The sequence below is a fragment of the Armigeres subalbatus genome, chromosome 2 (genome assembly GCF_024139115.2).
Source record: "Armigeres subalbatus isolate Guangzhou_Male chromosome 2, GZ_Asu_2, whole genome shotgun sequence".
Taxonomy (NCBI): domain Eukaryota; kingdom Metazoa; phylum Arthropoda; class Insecta; order Diptera; family Culicidae; genus Armigeres; species Armigeres subalbatus.
The window spans coordinates 62,943,708-62,959,987 of record NC_085140.1 but is presented as its reverse complement, the minus strand read 5'-3'; the positions used below and the strand labels follow the sequence as shown (position 1 = coordinate 62,959,987).

Sequence of the window (16,280 nt, the reverse complement as noted above, 5' to 3'; positions counted from 1 at the left end):
ATTGAGTTATAATTTTGTTATGATCGGATCTAGAATGCTCTTCATTACAATGTATGTGTCCTGTAGATTTATTTTCCGGGTGGTCAAAAGTGACATTAGACAGATGAAACTCCGTAAGGTGACATTCCGGTGATCAGTAGTTAATAATATCAGATGATTCCTTTTCTATCCATGATCGCATATTTGTTACATTCGCATTTGTCAATTTTGAGATTTGAAGATATGAGAGCTGGAATTGTACTTCATGAAGATTAAACTGTTCTAATGAAATTAGAAACCATAGCGAAATAACTGTAGAAATTCCGAAGAATTTCCGTTGCAAATTCCCAAGAATTTACATTAGAAATTCTCAAGATTTTTTCTTGGATATTCCAAAGATTTTGTCTAGTAAGATTTAATAGTACAATTTTCCAAAGAACTACCAAAGAATATTCGGATTTTTTTAGAGGTTCAGAGGAGAAATTTTAAATTTCTCTTGGAAATTCCAAAAAAAAAAATCCTGTGGAGTTTTCGGAAAATATGCCAAGAAAATTTCGAAGGATTTCACTAAAAAAATTGAAGAATTTTCTAGAGAAAATCCAACGAATTTACCGAAAAAAAATTCTTAACAAATTCTCAAAGAAATTTCAAAGAAATTCTCGAAAAATTTTCGGAAAACTTTTCGAAGAAGTTCAGAAAACTTCTTGAAGGAATTCTGAAGAATGTTTCAAAGTAATTCCGTGAAGTTTTCCAAGAAAGTTTCGAAAAACTTGTCGAGGAATACTCTGGGGTCAGTTCTTTAATTGTCAAACGATGGCAGGGTCAGAAGGGCACCTGGTTCTAAATACATAGCATACATAATATTAATAAAGGCAAGACTTAACGCTTAACACTAATAAAATAATATGGGAGAACTAACATTGGCGCTTTCGAGCGATCACCATCCTTAATGCCGCCTACAAAGTGATATCCCAGATCATCTTCCGTCGTCTGTCACCATTAGTGAACGAGTTCGTGGGAAGTTATCAAGCCGGCTTCGTTGACGGCCGCTCGACAACGGACCAGATCTTTACTGTACGGCAAATCCTTCAAAAATGCCGTGAATACCAGGTCCCAACGCACCATCTGTTCGTTGATTTCAAGGCGGCATACGACAGTATAGACCGCGTAGAGCTATGGAAAATTATGGACGAGAACAGCTTCCTGGGAAGCTTACCAGACTGATCAAAGCAACGGTGGATGGTGTGCAAAACTGTGTGAAGATTTCGGGCGAACACTCCAGTTCGTTCGAATCGCGCCGGGGACTAAGACAAGGTGATGGACTTTCGTGCCTGTTGTTCAACATTGCGCTAGAAGGTGTCATGCGGAGAGCCGGGTGTAACAGCCGGGGTACGATTTTCAACAGATCCAGTCAATTTATTTGCTTCGCGGATGACATGGACATTGTCGGCCGAACATTTGCAAAGGTGGCAGAACTGTACACCCGCCTGAAACGTGAAGCAACAAAAGTTGGACTGGTGGTGAATGCGTCAAAGACAAAGTACATGCTTGTGGGCGGAACCGAGCGCGACAGGGCCCGCCTGGGAAGCAGTGTTACGATAGACGGGGATACCTTCGAGGTGGTCGAGGAATTCGTCTACCTCGGATCCTTGCTAACGGCTGACAACAACGTTAGTCGTGAAATACGAAGGCGCATCATCTGTGGAAGTCGGGCCTACTACGGGCTCCAGAAGAAACTGCGGTCGAAAAAGATTCGCCACCGCACCAAATGTGTCATGTACAAGACGTTAATAAGACCGGTAGTCCTCTACGGACATGAAACATGGACAATGCTCGAGGAGGACTTGCAAGCACTCGGAGTATTCGAGAGACGGGTGCTTAGGACCATCTTTGGCGGTGTGCAAGAAGACGGTGTGTGGCGGCGAAGAATGAACCATGAGCTCGCCCAACTCTACGGCGAACCCAGTATCCAGAAGGTGGCTAAAGCCGGAAGGGTACGATGGGCAGGACATGTTGCAAGAATGCCGGACAGCAACCCTGCAAAGATGGTGTTCGCTTCCGATCCGGCAGGTACGAGACGGCGTGGAGCGCAGCGAGCGAGATGGGCAGACCAGGTGCAGAACGACTTGGCGAGCGTGGGGCGTATCCGAGGATGGAGAGATGCGGCCTCGAACCGTGCATTGTGGCGTCAAATTGTTGATTCAGTGTTATCTGTTTAGATGTTAACTAAATAAATGAAATGAATGAACATTGGCACTTGGAAATGAAATTAAAAATTTGTTTTGGGCGATTAAAATGCTGGACGACTGTAGCAGGACAATGCACAGAAACCGATGCTTGGGTTTAATGCAAAGGTCAGACGATACTCGACGTATAGGGTCGGGGCCAAGGCCAGGACTGGACCGAACAGCAACTTTGGCTTTCCAACTTCGACGAAATGATGTACGGCTCGCTCTGTACTTCGGGGACTTTGATTTGAAAGAATGCTTTAGGCGAAGATTATCTCCGGGATTCATTCCTTTCCTTCACGTAATTAAGAATGAATAAAAGTGATATATTCCTGTCCTAACCATGCTTTCAGCTACCGAATTCTTGGCTCAGAACGACTGAGTCTAGCACTTATTGGAAGATCAGAACGCCAACTCGACTCTGAAATGTGTAAATTATGTAACACGAAAAAAGCCAGAATGCTGAAGTAGCTGTCGGAGTATACGCAGCCCACGTTTGAAGAAGAGTTTTTGGAATCTTAATCATTTTAAAGAAAGACAACGGTCGATGTTGTCACGTGGATCGATAGAAGTGCATCATAGAAGATGTATACGTTCGGGAAAAGATAATGCCCCTGTAGTTGACGAGTTGCAAAAGAGAATTGGGCTAACAATTCTGGTTAAAGCTTAGCTTAGCTTAGACTGAATGTACATATCAATGGTTGCTACTCCGTGGTTGATCAGAGCTGGTGCGAATTGCACTTCGATCCAAGTGAAAAGTGGTTGGGATTGACCAAATGACCATCTATTCTCGAAGTGCATTCCAACAACTCAAAATATTGATCAATAACGGCGCCGGTCAAGTCATTACAGTCAGTTGAAAAAGGGCGGGAATGTTAGTGTTTGATTATTGTTGCTACTAGAGACTAGAGAATACCTCTGCATCTCCACAATAACCAACGGAAAGAAGGTGTGTTAAATGGGTAGGGTTATCAGAAACATAGATCGGGATTCACCATGGAAAGTGATGTGGCTTATGCAACTTCTATTGTACTAATCAATTCGGATGGGGGGCGGGGTCCCGTAGCGTAGTTGGCTACACGTTCGCCTTTCAAGCGAATGGTCATGGGTTCGATTCCCAACCCCTCCACCAAAACCCTCGTCAGTCGCCGGATGCGCAGCCTATGCGTATTGGGGTGCACGCCTCACCGTAACGGCTGCCTGATGACGACTGACAACTTGTTCTTCTCGGAGGCATTCCTCCAAACGTTACCCGGATTAATGGCAGCCGGACAATGCAACGATCATTGGATTCACGACATGGACAAAACGAACACAATGGACTTACGACGAGATGGACCAGCAACGACAACAACAATGAATAATGGAAAAATCTAAAAATAGATTCTTTGTGGATTCTGGCTGCAGAATACCACAGTAGATCTCGGCACAGTAGCGGTTAAGTAGCACAGAGTGCCTACCAAATAAATAAAGGAATAAAAAAAATCAATTCGGATATTTTTAAATCTAATATAGTATTAGCATTTCCTTATCTGATTTTTTAAAATAGGTGTTAAATTGTTTATCCATCACGAGGATAATGAACAAAAAAGAACTACTGCACATATTAAAATACTGCAAAAGTACAAAGTGTTACTATCCGCCCCGTTTCAACGATTAAAGACAGTGGTAAATTTATATGGTCTTATATGGTCAATTATTCGTGACAATTATTCATTCTCTTATTTAAGCCTTATGAAGCCTTCGATCTTCATAAAACTATTCCTATTATTCCATTTACAGTTACCAGTGCGTATGAGAAAGGGATCCGGATCCCGAAGAACACCACATTTTTCTACTATTCCAACTTATTTCGAATTTAGTTTTTTCTGAAATTTATAGCGAATATGAAATCGAAAACCGGGGAAAAAAGTGTAGGATCTCAAAATGTTGCATCCTCTTCATATCGCGACCTACTTCGATCCGTCTGGGAAATGGGCTAACAACTCGAGCAAAGTTTGAAATCACATTGGAAACACAGTTTGGTGTTGTGATGTCAATTATTTGATTACTCCAGTTGATCTCGTTTTGTATGGATTAACGGTTAACACATTTTTAAACTGTGAAATCATACTGAAGACAAATTATGCTGTCAATGAATTACTAAATTTGATATCATAAGATTCTTAATTTGATATCAAAACGAGTATTCGATTAGATTATTTTTAAGAGCATTCATAACAATAACAGCATATTTTGTTTGCAGATTGCTTTTCGTAAATAACACACTTTAGATAATCGACAGCATAATTCGATATATCGCTGCTATCATTATGATAACTGAGGAATGCATGTAGAAAACATGTTGCGATATCAATTTGTATTAATGGCCAATTGACATCAAATTTTGTTTTCAATATAGAGTAGAAGCACTATATTTCGCCACCCTAAACGTACGTTTATCTCTCAAATTGTCGCAAAATGCAAAACAATCTAATTATTGTGGAGGTGTCGGGATTATTATGTGAAACTGGTCTTTACCTAGCAAATCTGATTTAATAATGACCATACATTATTGCTAATTTATATACCTAAATATGCCGATTAATTAGCAAGTATTCTGATTCAATTTTCGCCACATATTTTCAATTTTCGTCACCTCCGTGATCTAGCCATCCCTTTATTGTCCTCATGAAATGGTGGTTTGAACGGATATCAAATCCACTAACGCCTGAAGCTTAGGCAGCTCGTATTGTGCGGTGACTAAATCTGTTCTAAATAAATGAATAAAAAAAAAAGGAGAAGACACCAGTACTGTTGAAAATGAAACTTAACTCAGGTTTAAATTTCAGAACTATGAATGGAATTTCGCCAGTAGTGATAATTGAAATCACCAAATTTTATGTGCTAAATTTCGCCACCTTTTATTTAACTAAATTAAGACAAAAACATCAACTCTTTTATATAAAACCGTTAGTAATCGCATTTCTGAATAGTTCTTATGATTGTGTACGTATTTCAGTCATAATTTTGAAGGTTTGATCAGTTTTTCCATCATTTGTTTATTTTGGCCAGTTCTTGAAACGGACAAAAGTTGCCATGGTATTGTGACAACTATTTCTAGATGCATCTTTCATCAGTAAGCCTAGATTTATAATAACAACATTTTTAGTTAACGTATGTATGTTTACTAGAGCTGTATGATTGTTCAATAGTTCAACACAGTTAGGTAAAATATTGCACTAGAGCGTTGAAAAATCTACTTGTTTTACCAACGTGGCGAAATATAACACAGTGGCGAAATATAGTACATCTACCCTAATCTCAACAGCAGAGATTAATATCAATTTGCTCTCATTTTTTCACCGACTTTGCTCGGGAATCCTGGTTAAAGCAGGGAAAGTCTGATCGCTTCTGAGTATGGGACCTGAGCCCGAGTTGAGAAACCCAGTAGATTCATGGTGGCAAACGGTCCTTCATATAAGGCAGTATAGTCCGCCATTTTGAAAGAAGGATATGATGGCCGTACAAAAGCATGCACCGTGAAATGTTTCTGTTGTTGTTTATCTGTCTGTTGCTGTCTGATGATGTTTGACGATTACTACAAACGATTCTCAAATTTGGTTTATTGCACCACTTAGCCAGCTTGAAATATCATCCTAATTAGCTTAACAAAATTTGACGGAAGGCCTATAAGAATTGTGATTCTGGGCTGACCGGTTGAATATTTGATACTTTTGAAAAACATGGAGAGGTCTAGTAACTACACTAAAACAGACTAACTTTTTTTCAGACTATCTGGACCTCACATGTCTCGTAAAATGACTGTCACCTTTATGGACCACATGCATTGCTTAAGGTCACTCCTCACGGAATCCAAGTTTCAAAGTGCTCGCGTTTTCGAGGGCACACCACGATACGGAGACGGCACACAACTGTCATTTTTGTTGATTTAGCTTTGCTGCGTCGCAGCATGCGTGAAATAATAAAAATAACAGTTGTGCGTTGCTTCCGTATCGAGTGGTGTGCCCCCGAAAACGCGAGCACTTTGAAACTTGAATTCCGTGAGGAGTGACCTTGAGGATAATCCTCTAACAGAATATGTACCAAAACAGTTCCACCGAGATAAAGGATTCCCGCAGACTTCGCTAAAAATCTGTCGGGTATTTCCAGTCGTAGCCGGGAGACTATCTGCTGGTGCTTCAAACTGGGTAGCTGGATCTACCTCTAAGGAACGGTGGTTCCCTTAACTCTTAATCTTGACTGACTTGTGGAAGCAGTGCCTTGGTATTCTAATATTTTCTGAAATTATGATCAGATGACTATAATTTTAGTGCAGAATGTAAGCACGTTCTGTTTAGCAAGAGGAGAACAGGATCTCTCAAAATTCTCGATATTTTTGACTAAAAACCTTGCAGAGCAGATTGCAGAGCAGAGCAGAGCAGAGTCAGATTGTATGACATTTGCCAGCATCAATTTGCCAGAATGATTTTTGCCAGAAACCCATTTGCTAGAATGGACCATATGCCAAAAACTATTCCCCAGAATAGACCATGTGCCAGAATGTAATTTGCTAAAATGTACTATTCCCCATAAATAGTAAAACTGGAAATTCCGATTATTATTAGTGGCTAAAGAATAGAAAAAGTATTATATGCAGAAGGTAATTTTGCTTATCGGGGATTTGGCATTATTTATTAATTAAGGGATTTTTGGCAGAGATGCATCCTGAACAGAACATGAGCCAAGAGCGCGCCTTGGTGTTCTTAGTTTTGAACTCTGAACACAGTTCAGTGTGCACTGGGTTGGTACGCAAGCAAAACGATCATGGTAATTAAGATTCCTTAGATTTGGAACTATGCAAGAACATACGAGCATGCTTGATTTCTATCCGTTAGATTCCCACGTGTTCCGTTACTAGCCGAAAAATGTGTAGCATGCCGTCGCTTGAATTTGTTTTCCTAGGATACAAGTTGCTAAGTTAGGTCAGTGCTCTTGAACAGTGTGCAGTGTTCAGAACGTTTTGAACACGAACACGCGTTCTCGTGTTCAGATGTATCTCTGATTTTTGGTATACCTAATTAATTTTTGTAAAAGGGATTATCTTCTATATATAAAAATGAGTTTGCCTTTTCTTTGAGGCAATATAACTCACGAACGGGATGAAGGATTTGCAAGATTTCCTCACCAATCGATCCGTCTTGGGGTCAGCTGTGTTTGTACATACTAAAAGTTGATCAATTTGTCGGGAAAAGTTGAAAAACTGTCAAAATGCAACGGTTTCATGAGTTCTGAAGAAAACCATCAAGCTAGAACTGAAATCGATCTAGAGTGCGACGCTTCAATCAACAAAATGTTTGACACATCGAAAATAAAAATCTGGCGTGATCAAGCAGGTTCGCCTAGTTTATTATATAAGACTATTTTCAGAAAGATGGATACTACCCAAGTAACCATTAGCACTATATTACGCCAAACCGCCATATAGGGCCGCTTTACGGCTATTTAAAAACTTAAAAGCATTAAAGTAACACTATATGGCAGTATTGGTGAAATATAGTGCTTATTGGTTACTTGGGTATGCATAAAAATTACATTCATATTTGTCTAATACATTTCTTCGCCTCATTCCAAACGCAGACTTCATTTCAAAAATTGAATCATATCTACAATTAGATAATATCACTTTAAGTCATACTAGACAGCTATTTGCTTTCATTGAAGAAGTTATATCTACAAGTCTAGGCAAAATGTCTACTTCTAAAGAAGGAATCATATCCACAATTGCCATATTCAAACACGGGCACGGGCAAACACCTACTTTTAAAGAATGGATAGCATCTACCCTTGCCTTAATTGGAGCAAGCGCCTTTTTTTTAAATGGATCATATCCACCATTGTTTTATTTCTGGCAAACGACAATCCACCATTGCCTTAATCCGGACAAGCACCTACTTTTAAAGAAGAAATCATATCTTCCATTCACAGAAGGGATCACATTCACCATTGCTTCAGTTGGCAAATAGGCAAACGATTGACATAAGCCGGACAACCGCCTACTTTTGAACAAAGGATCATATCCACCATTTCTTCAATCCTGGTAAACGCCTACTTTTAAAGAAGGGATCACATCCACCATTGCCTTCATCTGGGTAAGCGGCTATACCCGGCTTATGTATGCTTTTACGTATTTCCAATTTTTATTATCGATCGGTGCGGTGTTATACCCGAGTAGCACACATGTTACCAGTCAGTTGTCGCAACTTATAAGTAATCGGTTACATTTGATTTGCTGCAACCAAGTCGGTTCAAAATGTGCTACTGACACAATCCACGCACTTCTACACCAAGGGACCAAATTTTCAAACTAAAAATTAGGATCCAATATCTGTAGAACAGGAAAACATACATATTGAATTACAAGAAAAACATTTCTTCCACTGAAAAATGTTTTCGGAACATTGTTTAATAGCCAATCAAAGTAGCAGACTTTTAGTATAAAAAAAGACTACCTAATCATTTTTTTTACAAATGTGCTCTATCACACCTATTTGGGTGAAAATGTATTGATGAATACGTAATTAAATACAGTTTTTAATGATCTTTTTGTGTGCACATTGTATTGCTTCGAAAATTTTAGTTTACATGAAATATTTGTACTTTAAAAACAGTGACATTGAAATGGTGTCGCGTTACGAAAATAGTCGTATAATTGATACTAGACAAAAGGTACAAACATAGGAAAAGTAATATTTTGGATTCTCTTAGTACTCGTCAAGAGCTTTCTTTTCGTGTATTAAGATCCAAAATCAGACCATTTTCCATGAAGTTACACTAGGTACAAAAATATGGTGTCGCGTTACGCGAATTGAATGTGCTTCTGTAATAAGGGATAAAATGCTTTCGGTTTATTGATACAGTATCACAATGGTTTTTTTCAAGCAATTTAGGGCTTGTACATGAATAGCGTAACAAAATTGGGGGTGTAACGGGGTGTGTCATTTGGTAACTCTCCATACTACAAAAAATAGGTTACCATACAAAAATGTTACGGAGTGGTGGGAAATTACAAATGTTTGGTGTTTGGTGACCCCTTTGGGGTCGTCCGTTAATAAGTCACGTGAAACTGAGTTTTTTTTCGAATAAATTGTGAGGCTTTTTTAATCCTCTCTCTTTTCCACGCAATATCACCATGCCACTCATATGAGTAAACGTAACTAACAGTTTGCTGACGAACACGGTTTCCTTCTACCATGTCACGAACCGTCAAACTTGTTTGTGGATGCCAAGTATGATTATATTTTTTTCAATGGTTCGTTTATTTGAAAGACTCATCTGACGTGAAGCGTTACGGAGCCGCAGTTATGTTTTTCATAACAAGTTTTATCTTGATTTTTAAACATATTTTTAGCTTTGAGGAACCGAAAGACTCGTGTTTTCTTTTCTCCATTTAATTTGATGATTTTTAATATTTTAGTTAATTTTCCTTTCATTCGCTCTCACTAGCTCGGCATTTTTTATTCTTTAACCAAGATCGTCACAGCCAAGTACGTCAGCGCTCAAAGAAGATGCCATGAACATACGTCAATTTAGTTGATATTTCATCTTAAGAACTTTAACAGAGATTTTCACAGTCAATATCGGTGAAATAATTTAAGAGTGTTGGTCACCGGTAGTCAAAAATATAATGAATAGCGTCTGGCAAAAAATTCACCAAACCAATGCAAGAATAAGGGCCTATCGAAAAGGTTAACAGAGAGTTGCTGAGTGATAAATTGAAAAAAAAAATCCATTTTATGTTAATCCAGATGAACCAGCATTGGGCTGGTTCGTTAATAAAGACATATTATATCAGGCATCCTAATGAACTTCGGTTTGACCTAAATGAATATACAATAATAAGACAATTATTTTACACCAGGATATAAACACTATTTTTAAAATTGAGTATTTATTTTCTGAGTAGTGTTGATGATAGCGTAAAGATTGAAAATGTAGTTAAAAGTAGTGCACTCAGGGCACAACGCATACGTTCTTGTGATAAACATTGGTTGAGACATGAGACGTATTCCAATCTTTTCGGAAATAAATAAAAATTTGAAAACAGACAACGTTCCAGTAGAAACGTAGAATAAAAAACGACAGAAATATTTCTCTTTAACATTGCTGAGCTTCTTGGGCCATCATCACCTTTCAAAATGGTTAACGTAGAAAAAAGGCAATATAGAACTATTCAGTGTAAAAAAACTCACTTCTAGGGGGATCGATCGTCTGACCACGTACTTAAAAACCGATCCGGGTCATACTTGGGTGTGACTAATATAAAAATAGGAAAACCCATAACCATTTAATTTGTTTCTAAAACTGAATATGTGATACGAATGGAATTGGTTCAGTTCTATATTTGTGCCGGTTAGTCCCTCAAACTTTAATAACTGAAACTCCAGATTGTAACCACCAACTCGAACTACATTCAACGATAGATAATGTGATAATATTCTGTGTCGAATATAACATGTCGCATCGAAATCGGCCGAAATTACGTATTCTATCAACGATAAACACGTTTGCGTAACGCGACACCCTTTGCAGGAGACTGTTTGTTGATCAGCGTAACGCGGCGGTGTTCATATCAATTCAGTTATTTTCATTATAATTTCCGTTTTTCCTGCGATTTTAATTCACAGCCTCATTTCTGTTGATGTATACGAGAAATGCTTAGAATAAATCGAGACTCCAAACCGTAGGGGAAAAGTGGGTAAAACCGACACCTTAAGCAACTTTACAGTTCCCCAATCTATGAAGCAATTTTCTGCTCTAGAAATTTCATGCAAGCATACTTTGGCTCTTTATGCATCAGTCCATGAGGTCTCAGGATAATATTTCTTGATAGAATTTGGTTTATGATGAAAACGCGAACAGTCCATCTTCCAGCCCAAACAGCTGATGTGCGGGTAAGATCGACACCACATGAGGGTAAAACCGACACATCAAGTCGTTATGGAATCGAACATCAGAATTCTAAATGATGTTACAACATAATTGAAAATGATTAACAACATTCATTTTGATATTTGTGTATGAAATTCATGTTTAGGGGTCACTCATAAACGATGGTTGAACAAAATTTTATATAATTAAAATCATCAGCACATATCATATTTTTTTAGTTTCTTTAGTGGGTTGGGTGAAAAATATAGTATGAGAATTTTAGTAACAAATTTACTAACTACTACTGTAATATTTACCTACATTTAAATTTCACTTATTTTAAAAATCTGTTTATAATGGTAATTTAAAATAAATGCGTATGTTGCAGTTATGACAAGAAATCAAAATGACTAGTTCCGTAGGTGACAAGCTACATGTTTACAGAAGTGAAAATGGATCACGAAAGAACAACACTAGAGAACGGATTGAATATATCTAAGAGCAAAATAAGCCTAAAAATACGGTTCTTCTTTGAGCACTATTGTTTTCCGACCTGCAGGATTTCCTTGATGACTTAATATTACCTTCTAGACCTATTGTCACGCCCAATGATGATATGATATGTAATCAGTCTATGATTAAGTTATATTCCCCGGCGCCTCGTTTTTCAATAATTGAATTTTATTATGCGAATGATGAGTTTAATAAAACAGAGGTATTTCGTGATTCGATGGCAGGTGTCGAATTTACCCCAACTGATAACATAATAATGATGAGATACATGTGAATGTTCATAATTAAAAAAGTTTACTATTTTTCCACAACATACACAAAATGATGTTCAATTATGGATCAGAGATGGATTAAATACTGCAAATCAACAAATTATTGTCGTAAAAGCTTATACACCGATGCCAAAATTTTACATCATTCATCTCCTCAATGGTTATCAATGCTTATTGTCTGTTTATTATGACTCTTACACCTCTTCGCCAGCTACAAAATGACTAGAAATACAAGAAATCAAACGTTTATTCAAAGCGTGTCGAAATTCTGTCCGATAATCTCTTGGAATAAGAGATTTGAAGTGGTGTCGGTTTTACCCACAGTGTCGGTTTTACCCACAATTCCCCTATACCAGAGCTGAAAAACGCAATTGCATTTCAAAATGCGAAAAAGTGCAATTCAGCGATGGTGTCGCGTTACGAAATGCAGCGCGCTATATTTATCATGTTCAAAGCGAAAAATCTCAAAATAAATATTCTATCAGAAAGGAAATTTAGTGAGGATAATTTTACACCTGTTTAATCATATGTCCCCGAGGCTAATTTTCGAATGCAGACCTAATTTCTCGCTGAAAGTCGGCTCCTCATGGTGTCGCGTTACGCTGGAATGTGTCTACTTGGGTATTCCTCACAAGAAAAGAACTAAAAAACAACCAAAAAGCAAAATTATGAAAAATGTCCCTTATGACCCTCCCTTTTGATGCTGTTCACAGTTATGCCAGAAGTTCATGGCGTTATGAATTATTGCGCATACTGTGCAAACGCGTGCATAGTAAATAGGAGATGACCATTTTGGCAAATGACTTTCTGGCGAATGTCATACAACCCATTATCAAACTGGGAACGACTCACTGTGTTTGATTAAGCTTCTCTCTAGCATTTGCATGCACTCCTCCGACTTAATCCTCGTCGATACCCACATAAAAAAGTGTACCCGAAATTAAAAAGCCTCCATAACCCTCATTACTTTATGACCAAGGTTTCGGCTAATTTGAACATCCAGTTCTTAGTGGAGATCGATTGTCAACCACCAAGCCATCAAAGTCGAACTTTTCGATAGGAACTACATTCATCTAATCGTTTTTCAGGTACTGTACATCTAATCAAAACTAAGGCTATTGTTTTTTGGTCGCTATGAAAAGTAGAGCTTGACGAGCCTTTTGCGACACTTCAAGTGTACGTTGCTTGGCAGAATTAGGGTCTCATATCTTGTTGTTATTCACTATTGCAATTCTGCGCGGATTTGGTATGATTTACTCTTTTAGTTCACTGTTTCCTTAAAATTTCTTCGCTCATATTTTACCGTAAGCTAGTTTCTCCTCCCTCTTTTTCTTCGGGATGGCCATTATTGGCATGTGATCGAACATGCACCTATGTAGAAATTCCGAATAATTTGAAGCATTCTCAGAAATAAAGCATGTTATCAGATAGTTGAAAGACTCGAATTTCGAACTCCGTTTGAGGCTAAACTGTATGCAGCGGATGCAACTTTTCAAGCAATTATTAAAAAAAACCTCGGTGCCCTTTGTTCTAGGTTTAACTGACTGCTGGAAAAATCGAGTTAGGGATTTAAATACATGTACTATCTCTTCATGGACTAGTGGACAATGGTTGTGAGAGGAACACTCGGAAATTCTTATTACTGAAAAAATCTAAAGCTTGAAATGGTCTTGTAGATTGAGCTTAATCCCGGGTTTCAGCGTTTTGCTGGTGATATTCTAGAAGCAAGACAAGGATGTGGATAGGGCTACGCTAGTATTACTGTTCTGTTTTCTCAAGAGAGGATTGACTTCCTATTGATAAGGGGCGCACCTTTAATGGGATTGCTCTCTGTGAGGAATTTGATGACAGACAAGACTATGGTGGTAGCCAGGTGTAAGGAGCACTTCGAAGATTTTTTGAACGGTGAAAATGAAGGTGTAAAAGGGAGCAGGATGGGCATAGTCGGTGACGACCATGCAGTGGAACCACCAATGCTGGATGAGGTAAAGGAGGCTTTAAACGAGCTGAAAAACAGTAAAACTGCTGGGAAGGACGAGTTTCCGGGCGAGCTACTCAAAAACGGAAGTGAGCAGCTGCATCAATCGATCCATTACATTATCCAGAAAATATGAGAGGATGAAGAACTCATATGACCGAATTATAGGAAAGGGCACAGACTAGAGTGTGCCGATTACAGAGGCGGTGTACAAAATTCTGTCCCGTATTCTGTTTAACAGGCTGAGACCGCTTGAGCAGTCTGTGAATACAGGCAGGTTTTCATCAGGGCCGATCAACGATGGATCAGATGTTTGGCCTGCGGATGATCCTTGATAAATTCCGGGAGTACAACTTGCAGGGGTAAAATGAGCAATATTTTAGCTTATTTAGTCGTGCGGTGGGCAAAAATAACTCCACTCGAATCCCTGGAACCTGGTGTACAAAGAAGAAAATATTATGAATCGTATAAAATAAGGCATACTTCAGTTGGCTGGCCACTTAGTCCGAATGTCCTAAGAAAGAATAGTGAAAACATTGTTCACCAGAGAACCCGAACAAGCTAGCGATGGAATCGGACCTGGGGACCAGAAACGTTCGGGGAATCTGGAGGAACATTGCCCTGGACCGACGATTATGGAGCTTTACAATACGCAATACATAGGTGTATCGACGCTCTGTAGCCAACCAGGTATCCAGGTAGGTAGGGTACGATAATACCACAAACGATTAAATGATTAGTTCCCCTCTATTCTCTCTTTTTTTTAAATGAAGTATAAATGTAGAATAGCATCTACTCAATTGAAAATTATTTGACCGTCCCAATTTAAACGTTGACAGGCTTTACTCATCTGCGTCATAATTTGAATTCAATGACTGGTAGTTCCACTGGATACCAATTACCAACTTTTGAAGAACGTTTAACTAAAAAATGGAGTAAAATTGCTTTGTAATGAAAGATAACGATTTAGAATGGATTGTCAGAAACTAACTTTATTGATGGTAAATCAAAATGAATATAAATTTTAGGAGCCTTACAAAAACTGAACTCTGAACACACAGGTAAATAACATTATCAAATTACGGTCTCGTTGCCTTCCAATCAGCGCAGCACGCTAGGCTTCCGAAACAGGTGTGAAATTTGTTGAATTATCGCGCAACTTCTATCGTTTATTCGGGTGCGCGAATTCAATTTTTCAATCAAACCTCCAATTTATTTCTTTTTTTTTTGCCACAAGCTCAAGAAGTGGTTAAATTGGTGCCGGTATAATTGGTAATGATTGATTGATTCGCGAGAGCGCGGGTAGGTGTGAACAGAATTGCACCATTATTGGTGGAAGGCATAAAGAGATGTTTCCATCAATTTGTGGCGAGCGGGTGGCAAAGTTTGAGTCTGCGCACGCCCGCACGCACCATGCCCCTCGCCACCACCGGTTTGCGTTCATGGGTAAATTAAATAATGACGAACAACAATCGATGAGGGGTAGTCATCGCTGCGTTTTTATACAGCAGCTCGATCATATGCCATGAAGAAGATGAGTCGTGCTGAGCGAGGTAGTACGTATTTGAGGTTTTAAGTTTCATAAGGATCGTTGTTTGTGGAAAGATTGGAAGTTATTGGTTTCGAGATACGAAGTAGACACCATCAATATTTATAGGCACCCGAGTGTGAAGAGCATCATTGAACGAAATGCGTTTAAGTAATGGTTTTTGCTACTGCTGAAGGCTGATCGATGCATTGGGGAGATTGGTTTAGGATTGGTGTGATTCAATATGTCGAATTGAAATAGGCTAATTGATGCTTTTAGATATAAACTCCATGAAAAAATTAATCCTCATATCAAATTATTATGCTTACTAAATTCAATGATATCATCATTCCAATTCTTCCATAGTAAATTTCTTTATCGTTGTGGTATACCTTATTGATACAGTATGCAATTTATTTGATAATTATTGAAAATAAACAAGAAGGTCTTTTTGTTTGGACATGGTTACGGTCTTATTGTAGTGACATCGATCCCCGCACAATACCCAGCGTAATAAACGTTGGTAAGTTGTTCATTAAACATCTTTCCATCATTAATGGAATTTACAAGGACATTGTCGGCACAAATCTTTTTAGATTATATGTGTTACATTTGTGATTGCAGGTGATTATAAAACTACATTTGTGATTGGGTCTATGATCCGACTCTCATACAATGCAATGGTACAGACCTGTACCAACCAAGACATTGTGAAATTGATAAACCTAATTGCAAAAGTTGAATCACTGCGAGAATAAACTGTAAAACAGAACCTAAACTATTTAATCCATATTTTATTACACTGATATGGGCGGCTGTTTATATCTACTTCAACACATTTTTTGCAGCATTACCATTATTGCGAGTGCCAT

At 38.4% G+C, this 16,280-nt stretch overlaps 1 protein-coding gene across 23 annotated transcripts in view; it reads right to left on the bottom strand.

Annotated features, from left to right (window-relative positions):
- Positions 1 to 16,280, bottom strand: part of LOC134208741 (sorbin and SH3 domain-containing protein 1) — a 453,188-nt gene that overhangs the window by 42,676 nt on the left and 394,232 nt on the right. The gene's annotated exons all lie outside the window — the stretch shown is intronic.